General features: G+C 43.2%; 1 protein-coding gene across 4 annotated transcripts in view; it reads left to right on the forward strand.

Annotated features, from left to right (window-relative positions):
• The window catches only part of PTPRG (protein tyrosine phosphatase receptor type G), a 669,402-nt gene that overhangs the window by 344 nt on the left and 648,884 nt on the right, over nt 1–20,174 (forward strand). The window lies entirely within an intron of this gene.

Below are 20,174 nucleotides of genomic sequence, written 5' to 3' on the forward strand. Positions count from 1 at the left end.
GCCCTCCCGCCTTCTGACAAATCGCCCTCTTTTTTTTTTTTTGCCTGGCCATAAAGGCCATTGGATTCTCAAAACTCTGCACGGGGGGTATCTTTGGCCATCTCTGCCTTGGATTTGCCCCTTTCTAGATGCACATTTTCCGATCTGGATTCTCGAAACTCTGCACGGGGGTATTTTTGGCCATTTCTGCACGGGAGGTTTTGCCTTGGATTTGCCCCTTTCTAGATGCACATTTCCCCCGTCTGGATTCTCGAAACTCTGCACGAGGGTGGTGGTGGTGGTGTTTTTGGCCATTTCTGCACGGGAGGCTCTGCCTTGGATTTGCCCCTCTCTGGATGCACATTTCCCCCCATCTGAATTGTCACAACTCTGCATGGGGGCTTATTGTTGAGTTGTGAGAATTCGGATGGGGGGAAATCTAGAGAGGGGCAAATCCAAGGCCAAGCCCTTCATGCATACTTGGCCAAGCTTTGGCTCCTGGGGAAGGCTAGAGGGTGCCCAGTTTGGACTGGGAAGCGTCGCTTGCGAGAGGGTCGAAACCGGGAGATGCCCCCCCTCCCAAACCCCATTGGGGCTCTGTGCAACTTCTCGCTGATCCCCCACACACCCTCTCTGCCCCCCTACCCACCCTCCAGCCCCTTATCCCCGCTCCCCTTTGTGGCAATTGAAGGGAGTCGAGCATCCCTCCCGCCGTGCTAACAGTGCCCTGCTGGCTTCCCTTCCATCCTTCCCTCTTGGAGTGAGCCAGTGTGATTGTGCTGGCCAGCCCCGGTTCTCCCTTCCTCAGTGTTTGTGTGTGTGAGAGACTAATAGGACTGCCATTGGAATACCTGGTACCCACTCCTCTTGCCTTACCTCAGATTTGCCCGTTTCGGCAGCCCACATGCATTTTTCCCCCATCCCCAAAAAAGAACCTCCCCTGGTTGGTGCCAACAACAGGATTGTGGAGACAGGCGGGGAAGCCGCTGGGTTTCCATACTTGGTTTTCATTTCTTTCCCAATCCTTTAACAAAAAGAGAGGGGGGAAGCGGCTAGGAACCCCCCCTCCCGTTTCCTAGTCTTTCCCTCTCCCTGCCAAGAGAGATCGTGGATTTGGCGCAGTGCTTCCCTAGGCAGAGGCTGGGCATCGCAGGGTAGGGATGCCAGCAGAGCGTGTGTGGGGAAGGGTGCCGAGCACCTCCCTGCTCCGTGCCAAAGGCTGTTCTTGCACAACGCATGGCACTCCGTCCGTGCCACCTGGCTGTGGAATAAAACCTGCCATCCGTGGCAGTTACTAACATCCCTGCCTTTCTGACCCTTTCCCTCTCTCCACCTGCAGCAGGTCTGCACACCTTTGCCACCGTGAGCTTGGGCAGCATCATGTTCTTGACCTTGATGGGCAAGCATGTTATGGGGGTGGGAGAAGAGAGGTTTTGGAGAGTGAATGGGGATTCTGGAAACAGCCCAGTGTTGGAGCAGTGGGAATTATGGAGTCTGCTTATCCGTGCCTCCCCATTCCTTTGCAGTTCAGGAGAGCTAGGCAAAGCCAAGGTATGTTCTCATGCAGCTGGGCTTTTACTGGATTCTTCTGTTCCTCAGCATGCTGTGTTAATGGCGGGGGTCAGGGAAACCTGTGCTTGCCCTTTTCCTTCAGTAGGAGAAGCATTGATTAAAGGCAGGATTTGCTAGGAGTTGCAGAAGATGGCAAACTTGCTCCCCCCTCTTCCAAGCTACTGCCACCTTTATAGGCAGAGCCTGGAGCTGAGGAAAGTTAAAAATGCCAGGGAACCTTGGAGGAAAGCTGTGTGTGTGTGTGTGTGTGTGTGTGTGTGTGTGTGTGTGTTTCCCCCCCCCCAGTTCAGTAACATATCTAGACCAGTAGAGGCACTGCTGAGCTTCTGGCTTTTCTACCTTTTGTCCCAAAAGTCCCCCAACATATGCACAAAGATGACTTTATGTGGTCTGTACTTACAATTAACTCACCCCTGTATTGAAGAAGGTGTGACATTATCATCTGCTCTAAAAAAAGGGAAAGAAAATCAGCACAATATTAGCCCTGAAGCTGTAACAGATGAATGTTTGAGAAACTTAACTATGTTGTTGTAACAAAATATATAAAAACACCACGAATGTGAATACTGTGGAAAATATTTTGTTTCCAACCTCTGTCTTCTTTGGATGGGCGGTGGATAGCGAACACATTTGCCTGAAGAAAACCTATACAGTCTGGTCTGTACAGTACGTGACCGTTAATTATTGTGTGTTTGTGTGTGTGTGTTTTAAATCTTGCTTGTATTTTTCAGGCAAGTAGGGACCTTCATACAAGGACAGAGAAACTGATGTGTATTACAGCCCTATGATTGTAAGGAGATTTGCTCCCTAGTAAGTCTGTAGAGACTTTTGTGCCTTAGTTGTTTTTTTTTGAAGTACCAATTCAGCTGAGTACTTAGGTTCATTTTCTGCTCTTTTGTCCCCCACCCCTGTGTCTTCCATTACTGATTCCTTAATGTGCAACTTGTTCTTCCTGCTGTGGTTTGTTTTATTATGCTTTTAATAATTTTTATTAGTCACTCTTTACGGCGATGATTAAAAGTGGAAAGTTTTGTGACATTGACCTTTTTTGGTGCCATTTTTATCCCAGATGGCTTTATGGGTTGAAATAAAAAGTTGAGGGTGGGGGAGGGCAACGATTTTTAAAAACTTTAAAGATCCAAACCAGACATCCACACCAATAGTTCTGTCAGAACTGGTCTCCTACATCTGAAGGATCTGCTGGAAAAAAAGTTATTTCAATAAAATAAAATAAAAAAACAGGAGAAGAGAGAGGGTTAAAACCACTGTCTGTTTAAAATTCTGCAGTTCTTGAGGAGAAACATTTATCTTCTTTGTATTGATTTCTTCTCCATTTCATCCCTCCAAGTGAAGCCTTTCTTTCTGATTCTGATATATATTGTACAGTAATTACATCTTGAAGGCAGGCTGTGGGGAGGCCTTCAAGCAAACAAGCACTGATGTAAGTTTAATACGACACTATTGTAAGAAATGAGGATTTATTTTTTGGTGGAATTTAGGCTTGCTAAATCTTGGGCGTTAGGTGTCTCTATTCTCCTCACATTTGTGCAAGGGCTGGCTCGGATGATGGATGGTCAGATGGATAACTAATAACATGAAAAAAAAAAAGGAAATTTGTTTTAGGTGAAGCGCCTTACGCTGATGAATCACACAAAGCACAATCCAAAACGCTGGTTCTTACCATCAAAGCCCCAAATGGGCTGTGGCAAGGGTACTTGAAGGACCACCTTCTATATTGTCCAACCTGCCTGTTAAGATCTACCTCACGAGCCCTGTTCTCCATGCCCTCAGGGGTGACGTGGGTGGCAACTAGAGACAGGACCTTTTCGGCAGTGGCACCTTGCTTATGGAATGCCCTTCCCATTGAGGCTCATCCTGCCCCATCTATATTCTGTAAGCCGCTCGGAGCCTGGCTTTGGCTGGGAAGAGCGGGGTGACAAATGGAAATAATAAATAAATACTGTCTTTTAGGCATTAGGCCAAGTCATTTCTGTTTAAGCAGGTTTTCAATTAAGTTTTTTTAAAAACCCACTATTTTTATAATGCTTTTAGCCTGGAAACTGTTAATACCCAGAATTAAAAGCCCAGCCCTAGCATAAAATACTGAGTTAAAATTAAACTAATAACTCCTAATGTTTTGTTTTATGTTTAATTTTGTATGCTGCCCAGAAGACTCCAGGTTTAAGAAATGACACCTCTTGTTAGTAGGCTGGGTCTGAGACCTTGGAAAGCTGCTACCAGTCAGGGCAGATAGCAGTGGCCCAATTGGTCCAGTGGTGCCACGCTTTAGAAAGTAGCATCATAACTTGGTGCTCTGCTCTTTTATTTTTAAAAATGAAGGTTTACACACTTTAGGACAGATGAACCAGAATACTAAGACAAGTTGGGATTTCCTGCTTAGTGGAGTATGTGTGTCTGTAAACTTGCTCTCCACTGCAAGTGGATCCTTCTTCATCTGATGAGAAAGCTGATCCCAGCCCTTCTCCCAAGCTTGAAACTGGGGAAGAGGTGAGAGGATTGTCCCTGAAGTTAGGATGTGCTTTCAAAACACTCATACCCCTGACTTTGCCATTGGACGTTATCACCATCCTTTGCCCTACTTCACATCTTACATAAAATGGTCCCTAATGTGCTCCTCTTCTTGCATCTTTCACACACCAGAGGTCAGCTGCACAATGGAAAAGGCTAAACACAGTGTAAACACAATGATCAGTCATAACTATAGTGCAAATGTAGCTATTTTTTTTTATCATGCACGTATGAAAGCCAGAATACATGGCAATACTCTATCCTGAAGTGGTCACTCTGAAAGTCAGTCTTTGGTGCTTTTAAAGCGTTTCTCCTTGGGAGGAAGTGAGGTGTATGGTGAGTTCACTAAACAAATAAAAAGTTGCACATGGGCCACGAAACTCGCTCAGCAAAACATATCCAAATGCCATTTAAGTAAATAGGCATTAAGTGTGCATGGCAAGATGTTCAGGAGTTGCAGCCATTGGCAACAGTACAGAATGAATAAGTCAGAGTGATTGGAAAAGACTTAAGACTTATAATCAGTTGCCTATGATGAATAAGCATTGGCACCAGGCAACCGACACGGGGAAAGGTTTACAAAAATTTCATTCCTCATGTTGGGCACATGAAGCTGCCTTATACTGAATCAGAACGTTGGTCCATCAAGGTCAGTATTGTCTACCCAGACTGGCAGCAGCTCTCCAGGTTCTTAGGCAGAGTTCTTACACATTACCTACTCCTTGGTCCTTTTTAACTGTAGATGCTGGTGATTGAACATGGGACCTTCTGCATGCCAAGCAGATGCTCTACCTCTGCGCCACAGCCACTCTTTGCTCTTCTCCCCAGCCTTAGCCTAAAAGAACAAAGGCTTGCAAGCTCAGAAAAAAAAATGGAGGTTGGCTGTTCTATGTTCAAGGCTGAAATATGCCAAATATATGTCCACCATTTGGATACCTAGATGTATTGCACTGACAGAATAATCACAATGCATTTTCATTTTTATACTTGTGGTGTGTATGCTTATGTGGAGATGGGAATATCAAGACCCAAGAGTATACCTTTTTTATTGTAAGATCTATAGTCATATTAGGGAAACTCTGATTACCCCCATACTTTCTTGGCATCCTGGCAAAAATAGAAGGATTCTTCTCTCAGTTATGCTAGCAGATAAGAATCAAGAGATCAAAGTTGCCAAATTTGGATGGATAGCCTATAGGAAAACTTGGGTAAGCCATAGATAGGCTTTTTAGCTATAATTTTTATAAAGATAATGTATAATTCTATGAATTTATTATTTTAAAGTGTTTCTTTTCTCAAAAGTTATTTGGTATACTGGAAGTTTGAATTATATTGATTTTTATAGATCTTGGACTGTATTAAATTAATTTATTTATTCACCTGTGGTTACCTTTGTCCTCTGAGAATTCTTCTTTTTCTAAGAATCACAGACAACTTGGCAAATGCTGTCAATATATGTTGAACTTGGCTGGCGGTGCTCTTCCTTGACTTGTAATAAAAGATTAGTAAGTCAACAAACCATATGTTATGCAACCTATTTGTTTCGATATGTAACACTTCCCTTCATGTCAACAGGATGATACCCATATTGTATGTCTCTTTTGTTTGGGTAGATGTATTTATATATTTCAAAATGGTTAATGCCGCCTGTCTAGGAATCTGTCCGAGGTGGCTTACAAAATAATAAAAATAAAATATTAAAAGATTTTAATTTCCAGTATGTGTGTGTGTGTGGGGGGGACTAAGGCCATAATCTTCATCTCAAACTAGATGAATTCTTGAGTTTTGTATGAACTCAATTTTGTTCTCGATTGAGGCTCACATTTATGGGTTTAAAATACTGCTTATAGGACTGTGTACTATATGTAAACCACTTCATACGGTAGCTTTTGTCTTGGGGTTTCCTATTGGATTGCTTTAGAACACAGTATACGTTCCAGAGGCAGATGTGTTTTAATTAGGGAAGTTCTGGCTGGCCAAGGTTTAAATTTCTCATTAGTCTACATTTCTCATTAGGTGACATACAAAAAGTATGCCTTAATTTTTTTTATCTTCATGTTTCTGTTCAGAAACAATCTTCAGTTTGCAAATATCCTAATTTATTTACTCCTTGTTATGTATTCATGGATGACTATCTGTAAACTTGCTTGTAAATTAGGCTTTTTTCTACTCTATGCCTGTGTTGCTTTTACTGTCTTTCAGAAAATATGGAGTGTACAGGAGAGGGCCCTCCAAGCCTTGAGTTAGTCCTATGGCTTTATGGAGATAACGCTACTCTCATTTTGATGGCGGCTTTACTTCTGAATGGCTCCCTCCTACCCCATATACTTTATACATCGAAAAGCGTCTAATGAAGTCCTTGCAGATTAAGAATGTCAAATGTCTCGTCTCTTTCCCAGGCAGTGGCAGATGAGCCGGCTGGCAGGCTTCAGAGAAAAAACTGAGGGGAGAATTTCTCGATATCTGCTAGCAGGTTTATAGAAGCTGGTTTTACATTTAATGATTCCAGGATGTACTTCTGAAACCTTCAAGCAGTTTTGGGAGCTATATATCTTGGCAAATGAAGCAAGTATATTTGAGGAGGAGAACGTGGCGGTTAGGGTTTCCAGCATATTGAAAGCGGAATGAGAATACTTGAGGTTTATAGACTAAATGGAGGACAGAATGCAGAACTGGTGGCAGCGTTCTGGGCTGCGTTCAGAAATTGCCGGGGTGGTGGTGATTGTGCAACAAACTTTACATGGTCCACATAAACCCTGGTTAGTCGGTTTCTTGTTTCTCTCCCAACCACTACCCCAGTAGGGGATGTCCTTGTAGCCAGGTGGCCATGAGGCTACTGCAACTGGATTGTGAATTCAGAAATCTCAACAAACCACAACAAATACAAACTCTGACTAACAAACCCTAGTTTGAAAACCCAGTTTGTTGCCAACCAGCAAACCCTACTTGATATCTGGAGATTGATCAAACCAGCATCTATTGCATTGTCTGAGTGCACCCTTACTATTATAGAGAGTTATTCATGTGGAATTAAATTACCTTTAAATATATTGTGCTTATTTAATGGGTTTTTTAGCATTGATATTTTTGGGGGAAGCTTTGTACTTCCCCACCTTTTTTTGGTAGACTTTTTTAATTACAGTAAGCTTGGGGCAAATAGCTTTCTACTACAGCTTGGGGAAATGAAAGTCTTCAACTGAAGAATTTGCATAAGTAATCTAGCATGGTCTTTGTGTTGAATGGCTGTTATCCTTTTCTTGGGCTTTTGATGTTCCGGATGTAATATTTGTCTGGAACAAATAAAATGCTGAGCAAGTTGTGAAGTCCCCTGGGAAGAAAGAAATTAGCACCAATGAGTTTCTTTTCCATTGCCTGCTAAAAATCAGAAATGCTTAACAAACGGTCAGATGTTTGGTCCCATCAGTAGGACTCTGGATTTTTTAGATTTCCATACACATTTTTAATCTGAACTCCCTCATTTTGTACAAAAATTCCACGTTTTATAGTTTCATTCTGTGTTCAGTTGTAAGGGGAAGAAAAATCAGTTTTAAGACGCCTCATGTTATGATCAAAGTCCCACTTAGCTTGCAGATGGCTTTTGGAAATCATATTAGTTTCTGATTTAAGTGTGGCATGGCTATGTTGAAAGGGCTGCAAAGTACTTGTCTGAACTATATCTCAGTAAAATACACACATATACAGATAAAAACATTCCAGGCATTTGATCACTTCATGTGTCTAGTAATGCTGTAAGTATCCTGCTGACTTTTTAAGGCCATTGACTTCAGCAGTTGGTAGGATTTATGTGGCTAGGCACATGGTAAGGGCTTGGTTAAAGCATCTTCCCTGCAAGAGGTTAATGGGGTGGGGGAGGCTTTCTCCATTGGGGTGCCGGCACTACTGAAACTTCCTTACCAAAGGAATCTGTATTCTTAAGTCTTGTGCAGTGTTATCCTGTCTGTGTTTTTTCACTGATGTCTTGCTGAGTTCAGTGAGACTTACCTCCCAGTAAGAATGCATAAGATTTCCCTTCGGAAGACTTTCTTTGATACGAAGCCTTCTGAGTGAATTTGTGTGTTAAATTTAAAACAATGTGGTATTGCTCTCAAGAGAGTTAACTTTTATTTTAGCTGTTGAAAATTGATTGTCCTATATCTTGTAACTACAGAAAACTTGTGTATGTGTAATATGTTTCTTCAAAGAGCTGAATATTTTGGGTTTTTTTATGGTTAGAGAGTTATAGGCAGCTAAACTAGGAATTCCCTGACCTGGGTGGCCAAGCTAGGCTGATATTGTCAGATCTTGGAAGCTAAGCAGGGTTGGCCCTGGTTGGTATTTCAGTGTGAGACCACCGAGGAAATCTAGGGTCACTATGCAGAGGCAAGCAGTGGCAAACCACCTCTGAATGTCTCTAGCCTTTAAAACTTTACAGGCACCATAAGTTGGCTGTGACTTGACTGTGCTTTCTACCACCAAACTAGATATCAGGTGGCCACTAGGAGCTTAATATAGCATTCTAGCCCTGGTACAAACAATCTGGATAAAAATTTCAGGTGGTCCTATTGGTCAACTGCATAAAAACGTTCAGAAGTAACAGCAATCTCCTTTGAGGACTAACTAAAATATCACAGTAAGGTGAGCAAATCTTCGAGTTAATTGGACTCTTCTTCAGACTGGGTGTTAAAGAGTGTGTGCGTGTTGTATGCGTCCATTCATGCATGAGGGCGGGGAGAAATGTTGCAGCGCATGATGGGGAGGAAGTCCCAGTTGTGTTTAGTGAGGTCGTGTTATGCAGACTTAATTAGGTTGAAATATGCTAGGTGCCAAAAACAGATATTTCTAATGGTGCCAATCAAGTGCTACTGGTATAAAAAAGATCTTCCTCTGAAAATACTGACTTTAGTAGTTACTTAGATCTGACCCCAGCTGTAATCGAAATACAATCACCTTTTGTAAAGCAGACAAAAATAAACATGGTGATCTTCATGTTTGCAAAGCTGAGAAATACCAAGTATAGCTGTCCAGGAGAAAAAACATAGAAATGGAGGAAGGTGAGCTTTGCCTATTGAGGGTGGGGTGGGCATGTGCCCTTCAACCACTAGTTAACAATACCTAGTTTGGCTTTTATTCTTTGGCTACATTGAGACATCACAACAAACCTCTCTGTCCACACTGGGCACAAATGTACTGTGCTCACAAGATCTCTCTCCTCCTCTGCTGAAGTGCAACTGAAAGCTTCCTGGTTTTGGAAACCTTGAATTTCAATGTCGATTTGCCATGATGTCTGAATGCATGAGCCCAGTCACTGCGGAGTTTGCTTCCACCCCCAGACAGAGATTCTGAGCACATTTTATGAAGAGACTGTAGGAGCATAGCAGCTAATAGAGGCTTGCCATAAAGTCTGAATGCAGCCTTTCCCTAGGGTAGCACCTGAAGTTAATCTCCAGCGTTGCTACTCTGCGGGCTGCTGTTCTTCACTGTGCTCTCTGCCTTGCGAAGGACTTGTGTGTTCCAATTAGTGGCAGAGACAGAGGAAAAAGCTTTATACGTTTGGGTGAGGCATATAAAAATGTCAAATGTGAATTTGACAAATAAGTCTGAAAACGCAATTTTCCCCTTCTGGAATGCATTAAAAGTTGCATAAAGAGTTTAAAACGTCACCTGGAAAGTAGACCTTATTCATTTCCTTGTTTCAGTGTGCTTTTAACTTTTAAATGCAAGTGGAACAAATGTGGCAAACGATTCTTCTAGAGAGCCAGCTTGGCATAGTGGTTAAGAGTGGTGGACTCTAATCTGGAGAACTGGATTGATTCCCCACACCTCTAAATGAGCGGCGGGCTCTAATCTGGTGGTTCTCTCCACAGTCCCACTAGCAGTAGATCCTCTTAAAAATCTACAAAGAATGAGGGCTCTTTGTTACCCACCTACATCCTGATCCATGATACCACTGCTGCAGAGTATGCATTCGCTTGTGCAAAGAGTTTAAATGGCCCTTTGCTACAATGTCAGCCACAGGGTCTGACCTGAAATATAGGCATTCTTCCACCATCCATCTCTGGCAGTTCCGCTTGGATCTTATATATGGTGGGGGTTTTTTAAAAGAAAAATTATATGGCAGTTTTAATGCCTTCATTAAAAAACCAGATTGAAATGGTCAAGATTGTGCTCAAGCTATTAGATTCCATATTGGCTATCATGTGGTGTGATCAGTCAGGTATACAGTAGCTGTTTTTGTTTTGGCTGTTTAGACTTCCTAAACTGAAGGGTGTAGTAATACAATTGGCCTTTAATATGCTGAAGCCCATAATGGGAGGAATTATGGGTCACTTTAATTTTTGCTTGCTTTTAAATTACTACCCTTTTCAGTTTATTATGGAGAAATATATTATTAATTGCTGCTATGTTCGCACCAAGCTGTGATTCAGCTGTGATTTTTTTATGGTTATGTATTCTTGCTTGCAACCTTTTTTTTTTTTTTTTGGCAGGGTTTAATTATTCGGCATTTTTTAATGGCTAGCTTTAACTTTTTTACTTGCTGGTAGAGCAGCAGATCTTGAAGTATGAATGTTCTTGAAGTATGAATGTTCACTAATAGCTGTCTTTCCCATTCAGTGCTTAGTTTAGTAATGAGTATTTCTCTTTCAGATAGAGGTATTTCTCTTTAAGGTCTTTCTCTGTGCAAGCTTAGTGTCTTTTTTTTTCTCATTTCAAAACTCCTCACCTAAGAGTGCAAGAGATGTCACAGTGGAAAAAACTCATAGCACTATATATAAAAGCCTTAACTAGACATACCTGATTTGGATTAGAATGCATGTGTTCTAATCCTAAATAAATGAAAATAAGGCCTGTTTATTTTGACTGACTTAATTTGAGTGATATATTTAGGATCAGTATGTAAGTTGTCCTTTATTTTTAGGTATAGGAGTAATGGTAGTAGTAGTAATAGGCCCTGGTTAGTATTTGGATGGAAGACCAGCAAGGAGGGGCTGTGGCTCAGTGGTAGAGAACATAAGAAAAGCTCTGCTGGATCAGACCAAGGCCCATCAAGTCCGGCAGTCTGTTCACAAAGTGGCCAACCTGGTGCCTCTAGGAAACCCCCAAACAAGACGAGTGCAGCAGCACCATCCTGCCTGTGTTCCACAGCACCTAAGATAATAGGCATGCTCCTCTGATCCTGGAGAAAATAGGTATGCATCATGACTAGTATCCATTTCCCTTTCCTCCATTAACATGTCCACTCCCCTCTTAAAGCCTTCCAAGTTGACAGCCATCACCACATTTTGGGGCAGGGAGTTCCACAGTTTAACTATGCGTTGTGTGAAAAAATACTTCCTTTTATCTGCATCTGCTTGGCATGCAGAAGGTCCCAGGTTCAATCGCCGGCATCTCCTGTTAAAGGGACTAGGCAAGCAAGTGATGTGAAAGAGCCCTGCCTGAGACCCTGGAAAGCCGCTGCCGGTCTGAGTAGACAATACTGACTTTGATGGACTGAGGGTCTGATTCAGTATAAGGCAGCTTCATGTGTTCATGCGTTACAGGGTTGCTACGTGGAGGCAGGCAATGGCAAACCACCCCTGAATGTCTCTTGCCTTTAAAACCTCATGGGGTTGCCATAAGTCAGCTGTTACTTGATGACAAAAAAGGAGTAGTTGAAATAGTGGTATGCCTCACAAATGAGGAAGTGTTTGTATATTCATGTCTAGAGGTGTAGTTGTGCAACTGAATTGTCTAGTCAAGAGCTGGGATTAATCCAAGAGGATTTTCACGTTGCCCTCTCTGAAGTCTCCTTAATGGAGCTTAATTAGCTAGTTGTGCTTAAAATTAGGGCTGCGAATTTTAGTCTATTTATTGGATAGGTTCATCGATTTAAAGAGCGCTTGACTCTAAACTGCTCCTGATTAATTGGGCAGGGATGTTTTTAAAAAGTATTTTTAGGACAAATGATTAGAGGTCCTGTGCGGATATAAGCACCATCTTAAGAAGCATTGTCCCTCCACCTGTTAACAACAGGGATATTATTTCTAAGATTAAATAGATGTATTATGTTATAATCCAGTCAATGACTTGTGTTAATCACAAAAGCGGCAAAGCCAGGACAACTGTAGAAGTGGAAATGGGTTAAATGTGCTTGGGAGATTCCCTGGTAGGCAGAGAAAGTATGATTTTGTAAATTAATCAAAATAATTTTTTTTTAAAAAAATGTCCTGAAGAATAGAATATGCTCCAGAAGGGATTGAGTGTTACAACAGACACTCTGGGGGAGCCTCTGCTTGGCATGCAGAAGGTCCCAGGTTCAATCTCCGGCATCTCCAGTTAAAGGGACTAGGCAAGTAGGTGGTGTGAAAGACCCCTACCTGAGACCCTGGAGAGCCGCTGCCGGTCTGAGTAGACAATACTGACTTTGATGGATCAAGGGTCTGATTCAGTATAAGGCAGCTTTCATGTGTGTGTTCATGTATGTTCAAACAGTTCCTGCAAAGGCGGTGGGTGGGGGGGTGGGGAGAAAGGGAAGTCTGCACAGTCCCTAGCTTCTATATACTTTATTTTTAAGGCAAGTATGCACATTGAATTGAAGTTCATACTAAGAGGCCAAAAATTTTCTGAGGGTGTGGTAGATAAAGGTAAAGGTCCCCTGTGCAAGCACCAGGTCATTCCTGTCCCATCGGGTGACGTCACATCCTGACGTTTACTAGTCAGACTTTGTTTACGGGGTGGTTTGCCAGTGCCTTCCCCAGTCATCTTCCCTTTACCCCCAGGAAGCTGGGTACTCAAGGGTGTGGTAGCTCTATTTAAAATCAATGTGGCTATGTGGGGAAAAGCAAAGTGCATACAAATAATCCTCATCACGGTATCTGCTTCTGGATGTGGGGGGGGAGAGGGGGCCAGCATCAGGGTCACCATACTGTCAGGTGGGGCAGCTGCCAGGGCCCGGGGCTTCTGGTGGGGACCACTGCTGCTGACCCCCCAACATCCCATTTCCCTCCCAACTCACTTGTGAGTGCTCCGCCACCCATTCATCCAGCTGCACACACTGCCTAGTGTCATCAGGGAAATAGCTATGAGCAGGGCAGGAAAGGATGCATAGGCAGGCAGTGAGGTGGTGGGCTCTCCTTTGGAGGTTTTTAAGCAGAGGCTAGATCAGGGGTGTCACGGATCTGGCCCCTTGAGAGCTCTTATCCGGCCCACGAGCCAACCGAGGCTGCCACTCCCCCCTCTCAATCTGGGCTGGCGAGGCATGTCCGGCCTGAACAAGTGACATTTATGTCATATCCGGCCCTCGTAACAATTGAGTTCGACACACCTGGGCTAGTTGGCCATCTGTCAGCAATGCTGATTCTGTGAACTTAGGCAGATCATGAGAGGGAGGGTAGGAAGGGTTGCATCAGTATTTGGCTCTCGTGGCCCTCTCTTACATTCCCAGGGTAATGCCGATCACCACTTTGGGTTCAGGAAGCAATTTTCCTCCAGACCACATTGCCAGAGATCCTGGAGGATTTTGTTGCCATCTTCAGGGCATGGAGTAGGGGTCACTGGGAGTGTGGGGGGCAGTTGTGAATTTCCTACATTGTGCAGAGGGTTGGACTAGATGACCTTAGTGATACCTTCCAACTCTAGAAGAGTTGGTTTTTATTTGCCGACTTTCTCTACCACTTAAGGAAGAATCAAACCGGCTTACAATTACCTTCCCTTCCCCTCCCCACAACAAAGTGGGGTTGGTGGTCTGAGATAGTGTGACTAGCCCAAGGTCACCCAGCTGGCTTCAGGTGGAGGAGTGGGGAATCAAACCTGGTTCTCCATAACAGAATCCACCACCCCAAACCACTTCTCTTAACCACTACACCACATTGGCTTTCTATGATTCTATATGGATGGGTGGGTGGGAACTTGCTGCCCAGGGCCTCCCAAAATCTGAAAGCAGCCTCCATCAGCAAGCTGTCTTCTGTATAAACCTGGAAGATTGGGGACCGTCTCAGCTCTTGTGGGCTTTGTATGTTGGACTACAGAGTGTAATTTGCTTTATGAGTGGGCGGGGGAAGGCATAAGAAGAAATGGGAAAAGAGAATCTGGTAGTAGGTTAGCACTTCTGGTTGCTTAGAGATAAATAGAATTATCCAGTGCTTAATGAAGCCATTTGAATAAGCTGGGCTCCACATAGAAGTCTTGAGGCCAGATATGGATATTGTGTAATATTTTGCACATAACATGCTGCAATTGAAAATGTTACTCAACATGCTTAATAACTGGAGTATCTGAGTTTGTAATCATCAAATAATTGGGATGATGGACCATTTCATAGTATTAGGAAGTTGGCCGCAACATGCACCTGCCATGCAACCCTGACATCTCAATCGTGGGCTGGCGCGGCAGTTCTTTCTTGCATACATGCGGCAGTCGGTGCTGGAGAGAGGGAGCAGTGTTTGTATTTGTACGCTCTCTGCCAATGGCCACTTTAAAGGGCTTTTCATTCATAGCGTGGAAGCCCGTGCAAAGGAATTCTATGGTGTTCTGAGGCTTTCATATTTAGTCTGGCAAAGCTTCTTTGAGAAAATCCTTTTCTATGCTCGCAGATCCGTGATGAAGGAGACCTTGAGCCAAGATGAGATTTGCTGGTATTTAAGAAGCAAAATGCTAGATATTATTTAGTCATGTGGCAGCTGTCGGTGCCTCTTTGTTTCCTCCACGCATCCCCCTTCCTCATACAGAGCATGCCTGTCTTCTTCACAGAATGCTTGAAAAGCCCTCCTCCTGACAAGTCCGTTGATTCTGGCAACTAAGTTTAAAGCTATCTTGTCTTCTCCTAAGAGCAGAATGGACATTTATATAAATCCTTTCCTTCACTTTTTATTGGAAAGGAAGAGATGCTGGTACAATTCCTCTTGCCTCTTATTGAAATAGGAGATTACACGGTGGCCAGACACAATAACATTTTGTTAACTGTTGGATTATCTGCTGAGGGGGGATCTTAATCTGGCTGTAGGGTGACTTATTTTTATCTGGAGATAATTTCCCTCCCCCTTTTTTGAGGGCCATACGGGGATATATATGGCCTGGAAAGATTCAGGTAAAACACACTGACAAGGTTCCATAGTGCTTGAATAAGTGGAAGCATTTCGCTTGTGTTCGGGGGAGAAATCTGCTGATTTACCCTCCCAAACTGCAGCCTGTCATGTACCCCATAAAGCTGCTCCAAAGCATCAGTAGACCCATTGAAATGGGGTGCGATGGGGGCTTGCAGTTGGTAAGGAGGGCAGTTCCCCATCCCCAGACACACAAGTGCTTCCGCTTGAGCAAGAGATGGGATTAAAGTTGCAGAGACTGGTTCAGGGGGCCTTTTTTAGTTCAATGTGCTTTGTTGGATATGGACATATCTTTTTTCTTTTTTGCTAAGTGTAATCTTACACACATCTTTTTTACTTTCTCTATACTCCTGATTACTGTATGTGCCTCTTGGGCTTCAGAATGTCACCATGGTGGTGTAGGAAGAAGCATCTGGGAAGAGGTTTCAACCCCAGTATCAGAGGAGCATGCCTATTATATTAGGTGCTGTGAAACACAGGCAGGATGGTGCTGCTGCAGCTGTCTTGTTTGTGGGCTTCCTAGAGGCACCTGGTTGGCCACTATGTGAACAGACTGCTGGACTTGATGGGCCTTGGTCTGATCCAGCATGGCTTTTCTTATGTTCTTATGCAGTAACCTATGAACCATGCCTTTGAGCTTCCCTCAAAAGTACGAAGCACCAGGATCTGTAGCCTGGACTCTACCATGATGCATTAATTCCTTTGGTAGAGTGCTGGGTTTTTTATTTTTTCATGGTGCAAAGTCCATGTTTGAACAGCTGTAGAATATCGTGCTAATGATTAAGAAGAAAATCCTGTGGTAAAGAGATACAAGTCTTAAATATTCCATAAATACCTTTTTTTAAAGTATAACCTGAACATGCCTGTTGATAGCTATTCTCACCAATTAGAACATGATGCAACAGCTAACGGAGTGCTCCAGTTCTAAAATTAGTTGTTTATTTTTCCTTTCTTCTGTGCCCAAGGGTCTTGCATCAGATTGTACGGCGTGTAGGTAGCTCTGTTTGTATTCTACTGCAACACCTTTTCAGATTCTTTAGCTATTTAAATAAGTGTTAAGTATATGGGCTCAGTGACAGCATTTTTAGAAACTGTGATTTGCCTTTAAATTGTTCCTTACTACATTGTTTATGCACAGTAGAAGTGTTCCTCTTATTTACTGTGAATAAATTCACTGTTAACTTTGTAAAATCCTGCTTGCAAAACATGTGTTTTCATGTTTTTGTTCTTTGGTGTATCTGTCTTTTGGGGTCTGTGTGTGGGAAGACTATAATTTTTTAGTTTTGTGTTAAATGTAGGAGCAAAAAAATCCACAACTTTCTAAATATGAGTTCAGTAAGTAAGCTAAGTGAAATCTGTGTATTCTGAGTACTTTTTAATTTTGAAAGTCCCAAGTAAGTTATTACAGGGGTCCCCAATATGGTGCCTGGGGGTTCCATAGCACCCGCTGACACCTTTTCTGGTGCCTTCCAAGTGTTTTTTGGAAGTCGGTGGGGACAGGTAGGGCTTTTGCCTAGCAAGGATTCTGATTGACTACTGGAGAGTGGATAGGCTGTTCAGATTTTTTTTTAACGTTGCTTTGGCAGCAGCTGCCACCACAACACAAGGATCTGCACTGTGTTACTGAAGTTAAGCTGTGGCAATGATTTTGTGGCTGGCTCCGCCCTCTAGCAGCCGTTTTGTTGCTGCGCCCACCATGCTGTGTCAGAATTCCAAATGTGCCCGCATGCTCAAAAGGTTTTGGGACCCCTGGTCTGTTAGGTATGTAGGTAAGTTTGGGGACCTGGTCTATTAGGTATTTAGGACTTCTCAAATGAATTCCCTTAATCTTGCCCTTCCAAGGTTTCCTCTTTACATTTATTCCCTGTGGAAATTTGATTTGTTTGCAGCACTGGCAAAAGCTCCTGGCCCAGGGCCCTAGTATTTCCAAATTGTGTTAATTTGTCTTGTGTTATAATAGTGGGGCTGGCCTTGCTACTAGGTGCAAAAAGGGATCTGTAAGCATTTTCCAGGAGACAAAGAGTGTCAGGGCTGAGCCAAGACAAGCTTTTCCATGCAAGACTCATTGCTATGAGTGGGAGCTTTACTGCGTAGCACCCATTAGTACGGTAGCTGTGGGACTTCAGAGGTTCTCCTATAAAAATCCTATATCCACTAATGGGTGCTACGCAGTAAAGCTTTCATTCATAGCAATGAGTCTTGCGTGGAAAAGGATTGTGCTGCCTTGCTTGGTTTTCTTGAGGAGCCTCTTCTGGATACATAATGCATGCATAGTTGTCCTTTTTTTGGAAACAAATTGTCGGCCATATCTCACTGGATGGAGAAGATGGAAGAGCCTGAATATCACAGCAGAGGAAGTAGAGGCCCCCTGTGCTGGAAAACAGTATGAGCTAAACTCTCTTAGGACCAGATGCTGTTGTGTTGGGCCAACATGAGTTTTGTGTGATGAAGTTGAGGTTGGAATAACCACAGCACAGCAAGTAGAGAGCATTCCATTACTTCCACCCAAGCTGCCTATTGGGGTTCTGCCCTAAGATTTGCAAGGATTTCTGTGCTGCATCTTTGTGAATTCATGCCCTGTTCCTCATCACTGGTATGAAGTGCATCTTGAAATGTGAGCGGGCTATATTCCTGCTTCCCCAGTAGGGTTAGTTGAGCAGGGGCATTTTGCTAGAACCTTTTATCTATATCAGGGCTTCTATCTCCCTGGCCAGCAGTTTAGACATTTTTTCTTTCCCTCTCCTTTCCCTACTCTTCACAACATGAACAGCTGCCCATACATGTGCGTTCTCTGTTGTGGCTCCCACCTTGATAGGGTTGCCAGGTCCCTCTTCATAAATGGCGGGAGGTTTTTGGGGCAGAGCTTGAGGAGGGCAGGGTTTGAGGGTTAAATGCCATAGAATAAATTGTCAAAGTGATCATTTTCTCCATGTGAACTGATCTCTCTTGCCTGGAGATCCGTTGTAACAGCAGGAGATCTCCAGCTAGTACCTGGTGGCAACCCTACACCTTGAGGTAAGGCCTACCCGAGTAAACCAGGAAGGCTCCCACACGTCTAGGAAGGGAAAGAAGACTGGCATTCTGTCTCTGTCTGCCTCTCTCTGTAGGTGTAAAATGCAACCAGGTGTTGAGCAGGAAGACTGGATTGGGTGGAAAACATAACCCTCTTTTTGTGAGAATTGAGGCCTTGATTAAAATGCACCCTCTCAGGGCCTGCATTTTAGCATTCTCCCTTTAAAAACACACACATCGGAGATCCAATCATGGATCTCCAATGTAATGTGTACTTTGGCACACATTCACTCTATTTATAATCTGCTATTCTTTCAAAGTTCAACCAGTTTGCTCTTGTGAGGCACAGTTCAAAAACCTATAGCATATTGCTGTTGCTATTATCTAAAATGTTCATAGACACTGGGATTCAGGCTTTTTCTCTGCCCCTTCTCCTCCCCTGCCTCCAGAATGTTCCTTCTGACAGTTTAGGTGATTTTATAATGTTTCTTCGCATCCTGACACAGCGTATTTCTATATCAAATTAAAATAACCAAAAGCAATCAATTAAAATAAGTAATCAGCAATAAAACTAACTCAACCCACAGCATCAGAAACAAAACAGAAAACTAGTGCAGAACCAGATGAACATAAAACAATAGGGTTGCCAACCTCCAGGTACTAGCTGGAGATGTCCTGCTATTACAACTGATCTCCAGCCAATAGAGAAGAGGGACCTGGCAACCCTATAAAACAGGCCAGTTGGGAGAAATTATATAAAACAATGGAAAAGCCATAATAGAGGGGTGGTATGAGAATGAGTGGTTCTTCAAATACTTTGGCCCTAGGGTGTTTAAAAGTAAACACCAGCAGTTGATGAAATTGTGCACAAGAACAGGATGCAGAGCTTTAGGTACTGGATTGTTATGATCCCTGTCACAAGCCCCAAACATCAGTCTGGCTGCATACTTTTGTCCCAAGTGAACCTTCCAATTAGTCTTCAGAAGCATCCCAGTATAGAGGATGTTACTAAAATCTAGTGTGGATATGACCAGAGCGTGTATTATGTGGTCAAGTCATTCTTCTTAAAGTACAGCTGGAGCTCGTGTACCAATCAAAGTTGGTAAAAGGTGCCATGTACCACAGAGGAAACCTGAATTCCCAACCATAGCAACACCGCTAAGCTGTGAACATGCTCTTTCAAGGGACTGCAGCCCCCACCAAAGCAGGGTGATTATATTCCTTAACCAGAATTGACTAACTGGACCTCCGTGTTGTCTGGTTTGAACTTCAATTTATTGGTCCTCACCTCTCCCCTTACCTTCTCCAAGTAGCTGTTCCTGTTGGAAGTAGGGGATAGGACTCGCAATAATGGATTTAAATTGTGGGCGGAAAGGTACCGGCTGGATATTAGGAATTTTTTTTTTTACAGTAAGAGTTGTTCAACAGTGAAATCAGCTACCTAGGGAGGTGGTGAGCTCCCCCTCGCTGGCAGTCTTTAAGCAGAGGCTGGGCAAACACTTGTCAGAGATGCACTAGGCTGATATTGCATTAAGCAGGGGGTTGGACTAGATGGCCCCACGGCCCCTTCCAGCTCTATGATTCTATGATGTTTGTGGCCTATGGTGGGAGTACAAACCTGTAAAATTGCACACTGTCAAAGGATGGGGAAATAACACTTCAGACTCCTGTATGCCAAATGCTTTTAAGTACATGACCTTGAGAAAGTATACTTGTATAAAGTATGTCATTTCTGTGTCTGTCTGTTTTGCTCAGCATACTTTAATACAGTATTCTTTTTGGGTGGTTCCTTGTCATTTTGAAAGATTGCATCTGATTAGATGGCATGCCATGTCTGGTTGATACCTCATGTTTTCCTGTTGACAGTTGCTTAGGTGCTGGGCTTTTTAAAAATAACATTTTGAAAGGATTTTGTTTTACCCAGAGGAAGGCGAGGCTGTAGTTGTTGGGTTCTCTCCTCCCTCCTCTCTTTTAAACTAAGAGGTCTGTATCTGAGGGATAAAT

This window comes from Euleptes europaea, chromosome 1 (assembly GCF_029931775.1).
Source record: "Euleptes europaea isolate rEulEur1 chromosome 1, rEulEur1.hap1, whole genome shotgun sequence".
Lineage (NCBI taxonomy): Eukaryota > Metazoa > Chordata > Lepidosauria > Squamata > Sphaerodactylidae > Euleptes > Euleptes europaea.